The sequence below is a fragment of the Palaemon carinicauda genome, chromosome 14 (assembly GCF_036898095.1).
Source record: "Palaemon carinicauda isolate YSFRI2023 chromosome 14, ASM3689809v2, whole genome shotgun sequence".
In the NCBI taxonomy this organism is placed as follows: domain Eukaryota; kingdom Metazoa; phylum Arthropoda; class Malacostraca; order Decapoda; family Palaemonidae; genus Palaemon; species Palaemon carinicauda.
The window spans coordinates 140211091-140227053 of NC_090738.1; the positions used below are offsets into that span (position 1 = coordinate 140211091).

At 38.3% G+C, this 15963-nt stretch overlaps 3 pseudogenes; all 3 read left to right on the forward strand.

The window, feature by feature from the left end:
- Window positions 1-861: 861 nt before the first annotated feature.
- Window positions 862-7492, forward strand: LOC137653062 (uncharacterized; annotated as a pseudogene).
- Window positions 7493-8319: 827 nt separating this feature from the next.
- LOC137653063 (uncharacterized) lies at window positions 8320-11405 on the forward strand (annotated as a pseudogene).
- An 827-nt stretch (window positions 11406-12232) lies between these two features.
- LOC137653064 (uncharacterized) lies at window positions 12233-15321 on the forward strand (annotated as a pseudogene).
- The last annotated feature ends 642 nt before the right edge of the window (window positions 15322-15963 follow it).

Here is a 15963-nt window from a genome sequence, read left to right on the forward strand (position 1 = left end):
GATTTAGAGGGTTTATTTTGATTGGGGATGGTTTATGATTTATTTTTAGTTTTAAGAAATAGTAGTTTTAAGGATATGTTTCGTTTTAATTTTCCTTCTGTCCAAGGGTCCAGTTGATAAAGTAAGGGGAAAGTTTGCGTTGTGGGGACAATTGTCAGTAGGTGTGATTTCAGGGTGTGGGGCTTGTTCTTGCAACATCCCGCCACTTATTTTGGCGCCCGAACAGGGACTGCTGAGGTGGGGTAGGAAGCTGGACTCTTGGACGAAGGACTGATAGGATTAGGAATTAGATTTAAGGCTGGGAGAACAGGTTGATGAAAAATGGAAAGAACAGTTAAGGTTTTTGAAGGAGGAATTGCGGCTGAGTAAGGAGCGTGAGGAGAAGTTGTTGCAAGAGAATAAGTGGTTAAGGTGTGAGAATAAGGAGATGCATAGGAAAACTGAGGGAAATTCAGGGAACTGTAGAGAGAGTGAAAGAGGGTGTAGAGATGAGGTTACGAGAGAATGAAGAACGAATGGAGAAACGGATGGAAGATATGATGGGGCAAGTAATACTGATTGATGAAAACTTTAATGGGTGAAGGTGCAGTCGGAGGAGTGTGCTCAGATTTGGGTAATGGGTTGATAGTGGAAGAGAAGGCTAAGGTAAGTGATAATGGGAAAGGAAGTGATAGTGATAGTAATAGTGAGATTGAAGATAAGAGAATTCGGCAATAGTAAGGATGAACAGAAATGTGATAGGAAGAATGAGAAGAAAGGTAAAAAGTGATGTGAAGAAAGAGAAGAATAAGTGTCAGGATGAGAGCAAGGATGATCGTGAATTGGTGAAAGTGTTAAGTAAGAAAAAGGGGTAAGAAGGGAATGGTTAAGGATAGGAATTTAGGTGTTGAAGTGGATTCATTATATTCAAATGAGGAAGAAGGTAACAAGGGAATATGCAGTCAAGATAGTAAGAAGGAAGTTGAAGTTTGTAAGACAGTGTTTATGAGAGAAGGTACCGAGGTGTGAAAGGTTCAATGAGCATAGTAGTAGGGATGTGTATGATTTTTTTAGGGAGAGTATGAGAGATATTGTCAGGATAAGTATGGGTGATAGTAAGAGAGTTTGGGCTAGGGAGTTAGGAGAATATTTGACTGGATATTGGTGACGATGTATGGTGTGATAATGAGTGTAGGTGATGTTGATTATGAAGTGTGAAAAGAGAATAATTGAGCAGGGTGAAACGTATGAAAGGGGAAGTGTTAGGTATAAGCGGTAAGAATGATTATAATGAGGCCACGGATGAATGTAGGAGAAGCGATGTCAATGTATGTATGTAGGTTGGAAACGTTTAGCTAGAAGAAGTATGGGGATGAAGGCATAAATAAGAATAAGGAATTAATGAAGAAATTTTTGGCTACTGTACCTGAGAATGTTGTCTGAGTTTATTAATTTGAAACGGAAGGAGAAAATGAGGTGGGACGAAAGAAAGACTGACATGGGAAGAAAGACTGACATGGGATGATATTTGAGAGATAGTTGAGGATTACGAGTTGGATAGGTGTATGAAAGAAAACATATCTGTGAGTGTAAGAACTGGAATGGAGGAAAATGTGCCAGAATTTGTTAGTTTTAGAGATGCTGGTTATGAGAGGACCGATCGAGGGTAGCTGATAGTGTAGTAGATAGGAGTGTTTAGGGCGAGTAATTGGGAATCCATGTAAGGACAAATGAAGGGTTTAGGCAAGGGGAACCAGGTTTGGAGGGATAGGAATGCTAGGTGCGCAGCAAGGTAGGTCAGGTAGTTGTATCCGTGAAGAGGAGTGTTATAGATGTGGGAAAGTAGGGCATAAGAAGACTGAATGTAGATGGGCTCTAGGTGCTTGTTTTGGATGTGGTGAGGTAGGACATAGAATTAGCGAATGCAAGAAAGAAAAAGGGGTAGAACTATTATCGGTGTGGTATGACTGGGCACATAGCGAGGTGGATGTCGTAGTAATTGTGATGAATGTGATTTGTGGTAATTGTGGTAAGGATGGTCATTATGCTAGAATGTGCAAGGAGCCACGGGGTAAGTACTGAATGTGGTGTAGATGGGCATGTAGCTAGGGTATGTAGGAAGAAGGGATTAAGTCAGCCAGGATGTTCGGGAAACTAGAGTGCAAGAAGGTTCAGCTGGGTGAGTCCTCCTGTGTGTGTGGAAGGAATAGGATTAATGTTCGTGATAATGTGAGTGAATTTATTAATTTGAAATGAAAGGATGTACCTGAGTATATCCAAGAGAATGGGATGAGTAAATGGTTGAAAAGGAACAAGTGTGAACCTAGTATGTATGAGGAATTAGGTCTAGAAGGTAAACAGTTGGTGTCAGTAGAATATATGAAAAGGAAGAATACGAGAGCTTTAAGTAAAGATGAAAGAAGAGGACATTTTATAAGTAAAAGTGAGAATAGAAATAAGTATGACAAGGGTGTAAATGTGCAAGTGTGTATGGAAGATAAATGTGTTAATACAGATGAATCATGGCTGAGTATGAATGATACCTATAGTGTGTGTGGCTTTTTTTTAGATGATGTAAAAGAAAGGATGACGAATGCGAGAATGAGAGATAGGAGAATGATAAGTAGCATAAATGAATCTTTTGTTAAAGTTGAGAATGTTTTTGATGAAATGGATGAACTGTTTACAGAAATGAGTGTAATTTTAGGGCCAGATGAGAACGAGGTAGATATGATTGTACATGATATATTAGATGATAGGGGTTTACATAGGAATAGTGTTAATATAGCGAAGGATTGTGATAAGGAAGAAACGAATGAGAGAGTCTATGGAGGCCCAGTTACTCGGAGTAGAGGTCCCGTTCCCGACTGCGACTGGGTAATGAAAAAAATAATGTAAGTGGTTGTGTGAAAATATAGTAGGATTTGGCAAAGTAAGGGGGGAGGAATGTGGAGGATTAATTTTTGTTTTATTTTTATTTATTTTTTGTTTGCCAAATCCTAAGAGAGAAAAAGAGAGAGAGAGAGAGAGAGAGAGATGAGAGAGAGAGGAGAGAGAGAGAGAGAGAGAGAGAGAGAGAGAGAGAGAGAGAGAGAGAGAGAGAGAGAGAGAGAGAGAGAGGAGAGAGAGTGAGAGAGAGAGAGAGTTAGTGTATCGATTGTTTGTGGTGAGAAAGACTGTTAGTATAAATGAGATTGTTTGTTTATGTTTTTAGTTAGGTTGGGACAGTGGTGAATGTCTTGGGTGAATGCTTATTTTGATTTTGACTGCAGCTAGAGGCTGGTGTGAATGGTGGATTATATTTATTATTCTTTATTACCAGTGTGGAAGTGTTAAATTTGTTATTTGAGGAAGTACAGTTTTTTTTATATTTGCTTGTCGTGATTGTGAATAATAGGAACAGTTTATTATATATCTTTGATTATAGTGCCATAGTTTAGTTAGCTAGGAGTGTTCGTAAATGTTTTTGTTTTTTATTTTGGCAGGCCGTGATTCCTCCTTTGGAGAGACTAAATTTAGAAATTGGATTTCTGTTCATGACCTGGCCTGGAATTGATTTTGTATTAAGACTGCTTTTTGGATTGCTGAACCGTTGATGACCTGGCCTATGATTGATTTTGTATCAAGACTCCTTTTTGGATTGCTGAACGGTTGATGACCTGGCCTGTGAAATAAGATTACGAATGATGATGATTATTATTATGATGATGATGGTGATGATGATGACACCCATGACCATGAAGAGTTAAGGCCGTTGTGGCAAATTAAGGAACTCTTGTGTTACCATAATCTGTAGTGGTAGTTTGCTGTGGAAAGACAGTTCGGCTTGTGTGTGGCGACAGTGTTGGTGTCGCAATATTTATAAACATATATTTTCAGTTGGAGTGCGTGTAATCTATAAGATTTGTTAGTTTTTTTTTGGTTTATTTGAATGATGTTACTTTTATTTCTTTGTATATTTAGTGTTTAAGTTTTGTTAGTGTTTAGTTTTAAGCTATTTGATTTAGAGGGTTTATTTTGATTGGGGATGGTTTATGATTTATTTTTAGTTTTAAGAAATATAGTTTTAAGGATATGTTTCGTTTTAATTTTCCTTCTGTCCAAGGGTCCAGTTGATAAAGTAAGGGGAAAGTTTGCGTTGTGGGACAATTGTCAGTAGGTGTGATTCAGGGTGTGGGGCTTGTTCTTGCAACATCCCGCCACATTATTTTGGCGCCCGAACAGGGACTGCTGAGGTGGGGTAGGAAGCTGGACTCTTGGACGAAGGACTGATAGGATTAGGAATTAGATTTAAGGCTGGAGAACAGGTTGATGAAAAATGGAAGAACAGTTAAGGGTTTTGAAGGAGGAATTGCGGCTGAGTAAGGAGCGTGAGGAGAAGTTGTTGCAAGAGAATAAGTGGTTAAGGTGTGAGAATAAGGAGATGCATAGGAAAACTGAGGGAAATTCAGGGAACTGTAGAGAGAGTGAAAGAGGGTGTAGAGATGAGGTTACGAGAGAATGAAGAACGAATGGAGAAACGGATGGAAGATATGATGGGGCAAGTAATTGCTGATGATGAAAACTTTAATGGGTGAAGGTGCAGTCGGAGGAGTGTGCTCAGATTTGGGTAATGGGTTGATAGTGGAAGAGAAGGCTAAGGTAAGTGATAATGGGAAAGGAAGTGATAGTGATAGTAATAGTGAGATTGAAGATAAGAGAATTCGGCATAGTAAGGATGAACAGAAATGTGATAGGAAGAATGAGAAGAAAGGTAAAAGTGATGTGAAGAAAGAGAAGAATAAGTGTCAGGATGAGAGCAAGGATGATCGTGAATTGGTGAAAGTGTTAAGTAAGAAAAAGGGTAAGAAGGGAATGGTTAAGGATAGGAATTTAGGTGTTGAAGTGGATTCATTATATTCAAATGAGGAAGAAGGTAACAAGGGAATATGCAGTCAAGATAGTAAGAAGGAAGTTGAAGTTTGTAAGACAGTGTTTATGAGAGAGGTACCGAGGTGTGAAAGGTTCAATGAGCATAGTAGTAGGGATGTGTATGATTTTTTTAGGGAGTATGAGAGATATTGTCAGGATAAGTATGGTGATAGTAAGAGAGTTTGGGCTAGGGAGTTAGGAGAATATTTGACTGGATATTTGGTGACGATGTATGGTGTGATAATGAGTGTAGGTGATGTTGATTATGAAAGTGTGAAAAAGAGAATAATTGAGCAGGTGAAACGTATGAAAGGGAGTGTTAGGTATAAGCGTAAGAATGATTATAATGAGGCACGGATGAATGTAGGAGAAGCGATTTCAATGTATGTATGTAGGTTGGAAACGTTAGCTAGGAAGAAGTATGGGGATGAAGGCATAAATAAGAATAAGGAATTAATGAAGAAATTTTTGGCTACTGTACCTGAGAATGTTGCTGAGTTTATTAATTTGAAACGGAAGGAGAAAATGAGGTGGACGAAAGAAAGACTGACATGGGAAGAAAGACTGACATGGGATGATATTTGAGAGATAGTTGAGGATTACGAGTTGGATAGGTGTATGAAAGAAAACATATCTGTGAGTGTAAGAACTGGAATGGAGGAAAATGTGCCAGAATTTGTTAGTTTTAGAGATGCTGTTATGAGAGGACCGATGAGGGTAGCTGATAGTGTAGTAGATAGGAGTGTTAGGGCGAGTAATTTGGGAATCCATGTAAGGACAAATGAAGGGTTTAGGCAAGGGAACCAGGTTTGGAGGGATAGGAATGCTAGTGCGCAGCAAGGTAGGTCAGGTAGTTGTATCCGTGAAGAGGAGTGTTATAGATGTGGGAAAGTAGGGCATAAGAAGACTGAATGTAGATGGGCTCTAGGTGCTTGTTTTGGATGTGGTGAGGTAGGACATAGAATTAGCGAATGCAAGAAAGAAAAAGGGGTAAACTATTATCGGTGTGGTATGACTGGGCACATAGCGAGTGGATGTCGTAGTAATTGTATGAATGTGATTTGTGGTAATTGTGGTAAGGATGGTCATTATGCTAGAATGTGCAAGGAGCCACGGGGTAAGTACTGAATGTGGTGTAGATGGGCATGTAGCTAGGGTATGTAGGAAGAAGGGATTAAGTCAGCCAGGATGTTCGGGAAACTAGAGTGCAAGAAGGTTCAGCTGGGTGAGTCCTCCTGTGTGTGTGGAAGGAATAGGATTAATGTTCGTGATAATGTGAGTGAATTTATTAATTTGAAATGAAAGGATGTACCTGAGTATATCCAAGAGAATGGGATGAGTAAATGGTTGAAAAGGAACAAGTGTGAACCTAGTATGTATGAGGAATTAGGTCTAGAAGGTAAACAGTTGGTGTCAGTAGAATATATGAAAAGGAAGAATACGAGAGCTTTAAGTAAAGATGAAAGAAGAGGACATTTTATAAGTAAAAGTGAGAATAGAAATAAGTATGACAAGGGTGTAAATGTGCAAGTGTGTATGGAAGATAAATGTGTTAATACAGATGAATCATGGCTGAGTATGAATGATACCTATAGTGTGTGTGGCTTTTTTTTAGATGATGTAAAAGAAAGGATGACGAATGCGAGAATGAGAGATAGGAGAATGATAAGTAGCATAAATGAATCTTTTGTTAAAGTTGAGAATGTTTTTGATGAAATGGATGAACCTGTTTACAGAAATGAGTGTAATTTTAGGGCCAGATGAGAACGAGGTAGATATGATTGTACATGATATATTAGATGATAGGGGTTTACATAGGAATAGTGTTAATATAGCGAAGGATTGTGATAAGGAAGAAACGAATGAGAGAGTCTATGGAGGCCCAGTTACTCGGAGTAGAGGTCCCGTTCCCGACTGCGACTGGGTAATGAAAAAAATAATGTAAGTGGTTGTGTGAAAATATAGTAGGATTTGGCAAAGTAAGGGGGGAGGAATGTGGAGGATTAATTTTTGTTTTATTTTTATTTATTTTTTGTTTGCCAAATCCTAAGAGAGAAAAAGAGAGAGAGAGAGAGAGAGAGAGAGAGAGAGAGAGAGAGAGAGAGAGAGAGAGAGAGAGAGAGAGAGAGAGAGAGAGAGAGAGAGAGAGAGTTAGTGTATCGATTGTTTGTGGTGAGAAAGACTGTTAGTATAAATGAGATTGTTTGTTTATGTTTTTAGTTAGGTTGGGACAGTGGTGAATGTCTTGGGTGAATGCTTATTTTGATTTTGACTGCAGCTAGAGGCTGGTGTGAATGGTGGATTATATTTATTATTCTTTATTACCAGTGTGGAAGTGTTAAATTTGTTATTTGAGGAAGTACAGTTTTTTTTATATTTGCTTGTCGTGATTGTGAATAATAGGAACAGTTTATTATATATCTTTGATTATAGTGCCATAGTTTAGTTAGCTAGGAGTGTTCGTAAATGTTTTTGTTTTTTATTTTGGCAGGCCGTGATTCCTCCTTTGGAGAGACTAAATTTAGAAATTGGATTTCTGTTCATGACCTGGCCTGGAATTGATTTTGTATTAAGACTGCTTTTTGGATTGCTGAACCGTTGATGACCTGGCCTATGATTGATTTTGTATCAAGACTCCTTTTTGGATTGCTGAACGGTTGATGACCTGGCCTGTGAAATAAGATTACGAATGATGATGATTATTATTATGATGATGATGGTGATGATGATGACACCCATGACCATGAAGAGTTAAGGCCGTTGTGGCAAATTAAGGAACTCTTGTGTTACCATAATCTGTAGTGGTAGTTTGCTGTGGAAAGACAGTTCGGCTTGTGTGTGGCGACAGTGTTGGTGTCGCAATATTTATAAACATATATTTTCAGTTGGAGTGCGTGTAATCTATAAGATTTGTTAGTTTTTTTTTGGTTTATTTGAATGATGTTACTTTTATTTCTTTGTATATTTAGTGTTTAAGTTTTGTTAGTGTTTAGTTTTAAGCTAATTGATTTAGAGGGTTTATTTTGATTGGGGATGGTTTATGATTTATTTTTAGTTTTAAGAAATATAGTTTTAAGGATATGTTTCGTTTTAATTTTCCTTCTGTCCAAGGGTCCAGTTGATAAAGTAAGGGGAAAGTTTGCGTTGTGGGACAATTGTCAGTAGGTGTGATTCAGGGTGTGGGGCTTGTTCTTGCAACATCCCGCCACATTATTTTGGCGCCCGAACAGGGACTGCTGAGGTGGGGTAGGAAGCTGGACTCTTGGACGAAGGACTGATAGGATTAGGAATTAGATTTAAGGCTGGAGAACAGGTTGATGAAAAATGGAAGAACAGTTAAGGGTTTTGAAGGAGGAATTGCGGCTGAGTAAGGAGCGTGAGGAGAAGTTGTTGCAAGAGAATAAGTGGTTAAGGTGTGAGAATAAGGAGATGCATAGGAAACTGAGGGAAATTCAGGGAACTGTAGAGAGAGTGAAAGAGGGTGTAGAGATGAGGTTACGAGAGAATGAAGAACGAATGGAGAAACGGATGGAAGATATGATGGGGCAAGTAATGCTGATGATGAAAACTTTAATGGGTGAAGGTGCAGTCGGAGGAGTGTGCTCAGATTTGGGTAATGGGTTGATAGTGGAAGAGAAGGCTAAGGTAAGTGATAATGGGAAAGGAAGTGATAGTGATAGTAATAGTGAGATTGAAGATAAGAGAATTCGGCATAGTAAGGATGAACAGAAATGTGATAGGAAGAATGAGAAGAAAGGTAAAAGTGATGTGAAGAAAGAGAAGAATAAGTGTCAGGATGAGAGCAAGGATGATCGTGAATTGGTGAAAGTGTTAAGTAAGAAAAAGGGTAAGAAGGGAATGGTTAAGGATAGGAATTTAGGTGTTGAAGTGGATTCATTATATTCAAATGAGGAAGAAGGTAACAAGGGAATATGCAGTCAAGATAGTAAGAAGGAAGTTGAAGTTTGTAAGACAGTGTTTATGAGAGAGGTACCGAGGTGTGAAAGGTTCAATGAGCATAGTAGTAGGGATGTGTATGATTTTTTTAGGGAGTATGAGAGATATTGTCAGGATAAGTATGGTGATAGTAAGAGAGTTTGGGCTAGGGAGTTAGGAGAATATTTGACTGGATATTTGGTGACGATGTATGGTGTGATAATGAGTGTAGGTGATGTTGATTATGAAAGTGTGAAAAAGAGAATAATTGAGCAGGTGAAACGTATGAAAGGGAGTGTTAGGTATAAGCGTAAGAATGATTATAATGAGGCACGGATGAATGTAGGAGAAGCGATGTCAATGTATGTATGTAGGTTGGAAACGTTAGCTAGGAAGAAGTATGGGGATGAAGGCATAAATAAGAATAAGGAATTAATGAAGAAATTTTTGGCTACTGTACCTGAGAATGTTGCTGAGTTTATTAATTTGAAACGGAAGGAGAAAATGAGGTGGACGAAAGAAAGACTGACATGGGAAGAAAGACTGACATGGGATGATATTTGAGAGATAGTTGAGGATTACGAGTTGGATAGGTGTATGAAAGAAAACATATCTGTGAGTGTAAGAACTGGAATGGAGGAAAATGTGCCAGAATTTGTTAGTTTTAGAGATGCTGTTATGAGAGGACCGATGAGGGTAGCTGATAGTGTAGTAGATAGGAGTGTTAGGGCGAGTAATTTGGGAATCCATGTAAGGACAAATGAAGGGTTTAGGCAAGGGAACCAGGTTTGGAGGGATAGGAATGCTAGTGCGCAGCAAGGTAGGTCAGGTAGTTGTATCCGTGAAGAGGAGTGTTATAGATGTGGGAAAGTAGGGCATAAGAAGACTGAATGTAGATGGGCTCTAGGTGCTTGTTTTGGATGTGGTGAGGTAGGACATAGAATTAGCGAATGCAAGAAAGAAAAAGGGGTAAACTATTATCGGTGTGGTATGACTGGGCACATAGCGAGTGGATGTCGTAGTAATTGTATGAATGTGATTTGTGGTAATTGTGGTAAGGATGGTCATTATGCTAGAATGTGCAAGGAGCCACGGGGTAAGTACTGAATGTGGTGTAGATGGGCATGTAGCTAGGGTATGTAGGAAGAAGGGATTAAGTCAGCCAGGATGTTCGGGAAACTAGAGTGCAAGAAGGTTCAGCTGGGTGAGTCCTCCTGTGTGTGTGGAAGGAATAGGATTAATGTTCGTGATAATGTGAGTGAATTTATTAATTTGAAATGAAAGGATGTACCTGAGTATATCCAAGAGAATGGGATGAGTAAATGGTTGAAAAGGAACAAGTGTGAACCTAGTATGTATGAGGAATTAGGTCTAGAAGGTAAACAGTTGGTGTCAGTAGAATATATGAAAAGGAAGAATACGAGAGCTTTAAGTAAAGATGAAAGAAGAGGACATTTTATAAGTAAAAGTGAGAATAGAAATAAGTATGACAAGGGTGTAAATGTGCAAGTGTGTATGGAAGATAAATGTGTTAATACAGATGAATCATGGCTGAGTATGAATGATACCTATAGTGTGTGTGGCTTTTTTTTAGATGATGTAAAAGAAAGGATGACGAATGCGAGAATGAGAGATAGGAGAATGATAAGTAGCATAAATGAATCTTTTGTTAAAGTTGAGAATGTTTTTGATGAAATGGATGAACTGTTTACAGAAATGAGTGTAATTTTAGGGCCAGATGAGAACGAGGTAGATATGATTGTACATGATATATTAGATGATAGGGGTTTACATAGGAATAGTGTTAATATAGCGAAGGATTGTGATAAGGAAGAAACGAATGAGAGAGTCTATGGAGGCCCAGTTACTCGGAGTAGAGGTCCCGTTCCCGACTGCGACTGGGTAATGAAAAAAATAATGTAAGTGGTTGTGTGAAAATATAGTAGGATTTGGCAAAGTAAGGGGGGAGGAATGTGGAGGATTAATTTTTGTTTTATTTTTATTTATTTTTTGTTTGCCAAATCCTAAGAGAGAAAAAGAGAGAGAGAGAGAGAGAGAGGAGAGAGAGAGAGAGAGAGAGAGAGCGAGAGAGAGAGAGAGAGAGAGAGAGAGAGAGAGAGAGAGAGAGTTAGTGTATCGATTGTTTGTGGTGAGAAAGACTGTTAGTATAAATGAGATTGTTTGTTTATGTTTTTAGTTAGGTTGGGACAGTGGTGAATGTCTTGGGTGAATGCTTATTTTGATTTTGACTGCAGCTAGAGGCTGGTGTGAATGGTGGATTATATTTATTATTCTTTATTACCAGTGTGGAAGTGTTAAATTTGTTATTTGAGGAAGTACAGTTTTTTTTATATTTGCTTGTCGTGATTGTGAATAATAGGAACAGTTTATTATATATCTTTGATTATAGTGCCATAGTTTAGTTAGCTAGGAGTGTTCGTAAATGTTTTTGTTTTTTATTTTGGCAGGCCGTGATTCCTCCTTTGGAGAGACTAAATTTAGAAATTGGATTTCTGTTCATGACCTGGCCTGGAATTGATTTTGTATTAAGACTGCTTTTTGGATTGCTGAACCGTTGATGACCTGGCCTATGATTGATTTTGTATCAAGACTCCTTTTTGGATTGCTGAACGGTTGATGACCTGGCCTGTGAAATAAGATTACGAATGATGATGATTATTATTATGATGATGATGGTGATGATGATGACACCCATGACCATGAAGAGTTAAGGCCGTTGTGGCAAATTAAGGAACTCTTGTGTTACCATAATCTGTAGTGGTAGTTTGCTGTGGAAAGACAGTTCGGCTTGTGTGTGGCGACAGTGTTGGTGTCGCAATATTTATAAACATATATTTTCAGTTGGAGTGCGTGTAATCTATAAGATTTGTTAGTTTTTTTTTGGTTTATTTGAATGATGTTACTTTTATTTCTTTGTATATTTAGTGTTTAAGTTTTGTTAGTGTTTAGTTTTAAGCTAATTGATTTAGAGGGTTTATTTTGATTGGGGATGGTTTATGATTTATTTTTAGTTTTAAGAAATATAGTTTTAAGGATATGTTTCGTTTTAATTTTCCTTCTGTCCAAGGGTCCAGTTGATAAAGTAAGGGGAAAGTTTGCGTTGTGGGACAATTGTCAGTAGGTGTGATTCAGGGTGTGGGGCTTGTTCTTGCAACATCCCGCCACATTATTTTGGCGCCCGAACAGGGACTGCTGAGGTGGGGTAGGAAGCTGGACTCTTGGACGAAGGACTGATAGGATTAGGAATTAGATTTAAGGCTGGAGAACAGGTTGATGAAAAATGGAAGAACAGTTAAGGGTTTTGAAGGAGGAATTGCGGCTGAGTAAGGAGCGTGAGGAGAAGTTGTTGCAAGAGAATAAGTGGTTAAGGTGTGAGAATAAGGAGATGCATAGGAAACTGAGGGAAATTCAGGGAACTGTAGAGAGAGTGAAAGAGGGTGTAGAGATGAGGTTACGAGAGAATGAAGAACGAATGGAGAAACGGATGGAAGATATGATGGGGCAAGTAATGCTGATGATGAAAACTTTAATGGGTGAAGGTGCAGTCGGAGGAGTGTGCTCAGATTTGGGTAATGGGTTGATAGTGGAAGAGAAGGCTAAGGTAAGTGATAATGGGAAAGGAAGTGATAGTGATAGTAATAGTGAGATTGAAGATAAGAGAATTCGGCATAGTAAGGATGAACAGAAATGTGATAGGAAGAATGAGAAGAAAGGTAAAAGTGATGTGAAGAAAGAGAAGAATAAGTGTCAGGATGAGAGCAAGGATGATCGTGAATTGGTGAAAGTGTTAAGTAAGAAAAAGGGTAAGAAGGGAATGGTTAAGGATAGGAATTTAGGTGTTGAAGTGGATTCATTATATTCAAATGAGGAAGAAGGTAACAAGGGAATATGCAGTCAAGATAGTAAGAAGGAAGTTGAAGTTTGTAAGACAGTGTTTATGAGAGAGGTACCGAGGTGTGAAAGGTTCAATGAGCATAGTAGTAGGGATGTGTATGATTTTTTTAGGGAGTATGAGAGATATTGTCAGGATAAGTATGGTGATAGTAAGAGAGTTTGGGCTAGGGAGTTAGGAGAATATTTGACTGGATATTTGGTGACGATGTATGGTGTGATAATGAGTGTAGGTGATGTTGATTATGAAAGTGTGAAAAAGAGAATAATTGAGCAGGTGAAACGTATGAAAGGGAGTGTTAGGTATAAGCGTAAGAATGATTATAATGAGGCACGGATGAATGTAGGAGAAGCGATGTCAATGTATGTATGTAGGTTGGAAACGTTAGCTAGGAAGAAGTATGGGGATGAAGGCATAAATAAGAATAAGGAATTAATGAAGAAATTTTTGGCTACTGTACCTGAGAATGTTGCTGAGTTTATTAATTTGAAACGGAAGGAGAAAATGAGGTGGACGAAAGAAAGACTGACATGGGAAGAAAGACTGACATGGGATGATATTTGAGAGATAGTTGAGGATTACGAGTTGGATAGGTGTATGAAAGAAAACATATCTGTGAGTGTAAGAACTGGAATGGAGGAAAATGTGCCAGAATTTGTTAGTTTTAGAGATGCTGTTATGAGAGGACCGATGAGGGTAGCTGATAGTGTAGTAGATAGGAGTGTTAGGGCGAGTAATTTGGGAATCCATGTAAGGACAAATGAAGGGTTTAGGCAAGGGAACCAGGTTTGGAGGGATAGGAATGCTAGTGCGCAGCAAGGTAGGTCAGGTAGTTGTATCCGTGAAGAGGAGTGTTATAGATGTGGGAAAGTAGGGCATAAGAAGACTGAATGTAGATGGGCTCTAGGTGCTTGTTTTGGATGTGGTGAGGTAGGACATAGAATTAGCGAATGCAAGAAAGAAAAAGGGGTAAACTATTATCGGTGTGGTATGACTGGGCACATAGCGAGTGGATGTCGTAGTAATTGTATGAATGTGATTTGTGGTAATTGTGGTAAGGATGGTCATTATGCTAGAATGTGCAAGGAGCCACGGGGTAAGTACTGAATGTGGTGTAGATGGGCATGTAGCTAGGGTATGTAGGAAGAAGGGATTAAGTCAGCCAGGATGTTCGGGAAACTAGAGTGCAAGAAGGTTCAGCTGGGTGAGTCCTCCTGTGTGTGTGGAAGGAATAGGATTAATGTTCGTGATAATGTGAGTGAATTTATTAATTTGAAATGAAAGGATGTACCTGAGTATATCCAAGAGAATGGGATGAGTAAATGGTTGAAAAGGAACAAGTGTGAACCTAGTATGTATGAGGAATTAGGTCTAGAAGGTAAACAGTTGGTGTCAGTAGAATATATGAAAAGGAAGAATACGAGAGCTTTAAGTAAAGATGAAAGAAGAGGACATTTTATAAGTAAAAGTGAGAATAGAAATAAGTATGACAAGGGTGTAAATGTGCAAGTGTGTATGGAAGATAAATGTGTTAATACAGATGAATCATGGCTGAGTATGAATGATACCTATAGTGTGTGTGGCTTTTTTTTAGATGATGTAAAAGAAAGGATGACGAATGCGAGAATGAGAGATAGGAGAATGATAAGTAGCATAAATGAATCTTTTGTTAAAGTTGAGAATGTTTTTGATGAAATGGATGAACTGTTTACAGAAATGAGTGTAATTTTAGGGCCAGATGAGAACGAGGTAGATATGATTGTACATGATATATTAGATGATAGGGGTTTACATAGGAATAGTGTTAATATAGCGAAGGATTGTGATAAGGAAGAAACGAATGAGAGAGTCTATGGAGGCCCAGTTACTCGGAGTAGAGGTCCCGTTCCCGACTGCGACTGGGTAATGAAAAAAAAATAATGTAAGTGGTTGTGTGAAAATATAGTAGGATTTGGCAAAGTAAGGGGGGAGGAATGTGGAGGATTAATTTTTGTTTTATTTTTATTTATTTTTTGTTTGCCAAATCCTAAGAGAGAGAGAAAGAGAGAGAGAGAGAGAGAGAGAGAGAGAGAGAGAGAGAGAGAGAGAGAGAGAGAGAGAGAGAGAGAGAGAGAGTGAGAGAGAGAGAGAGTTAGTGTATCGATTGTTTGTGGTGAGAAAGACTGTTAGTATAAATGAGATTGTTTGTTTATGTTTTTAGTTAGGTTGGGACAGTGGTGAATGTCTTGGGTGAATGCTTATTTTGATTTTGACTGCAGCTAGAGGCTGGTGTGAATGGTGGATTATATTTATTATTCTTTATTACCAGTGTGGAAGTGTTAAATTTGTTATTTGAGGAAGTACAGTTTTTTTTATATTTGCTTGTCGTGATTGTGAATAATAGGAACAGTTTATTATATATCTTTGATTATAGTGCCATAGTTTAGTTAGCTAGGAGTGTTCGTAAATGTTTTTGTTTTTTATTTTGGCAGGCCGTGATTCCTCCTTTGGAGAGACTAAATTTAGAAATTGGATTTCTGTTCATGACCTGGCCTGGAATTGATTTTGTATTAAGACTGCTTTTTGGATTGCTGAACCGTTGATGACCTGGCCTATGATTGATTTTGTATCAAGACTCCTTTTTGGATTGCTGAACGGTTGATGACCTGGCCTGTGAAATAAGATTACGAATGATGATGATTATTATTATGATGATGATGGTGATGATGATGACACCCATGACCATGAAGAGTTAAGGCCGTTGTGGCAAATTAAGGAACTCTTGTGTTACCATAATCTGTAGTGGTAGTTTGCTGTGGAAAGACAGTTCGGCTTGTGTGTGGCGACAGTGTTGGTGTCGCAATATTTATAAACATATATTTTCAGTTGGAGTGCGTGTAATCTATAAGATTTGTTAGTTTTTTTTTGGTTTATTTGAATGATGTTACTTTTATTTCTTTGTATATTTAGTGTTTAAGTTTTGTTAGTGTTTAGTTTTAAGCTAATTGATTTAGAGGGTTTATTTTGATTGGGGATGGTTTATGATTTATTTTTAGTTTTAAGAAATATAGTTTTAAGGATATGTTTCGTTTTAATTTTCCTTCTGTCCAAGGGTCCAGTTGATAAAGTAAGGGGAAAGTTTGCGTTGTGGGACAATTGTCAGTAGGTGTGATTCAGGGTGTGGGGCTTGTTCTTGCAACATCCCGCCACATTATTTTGGCGCCCGAACAGGGACTGCTGAGGTG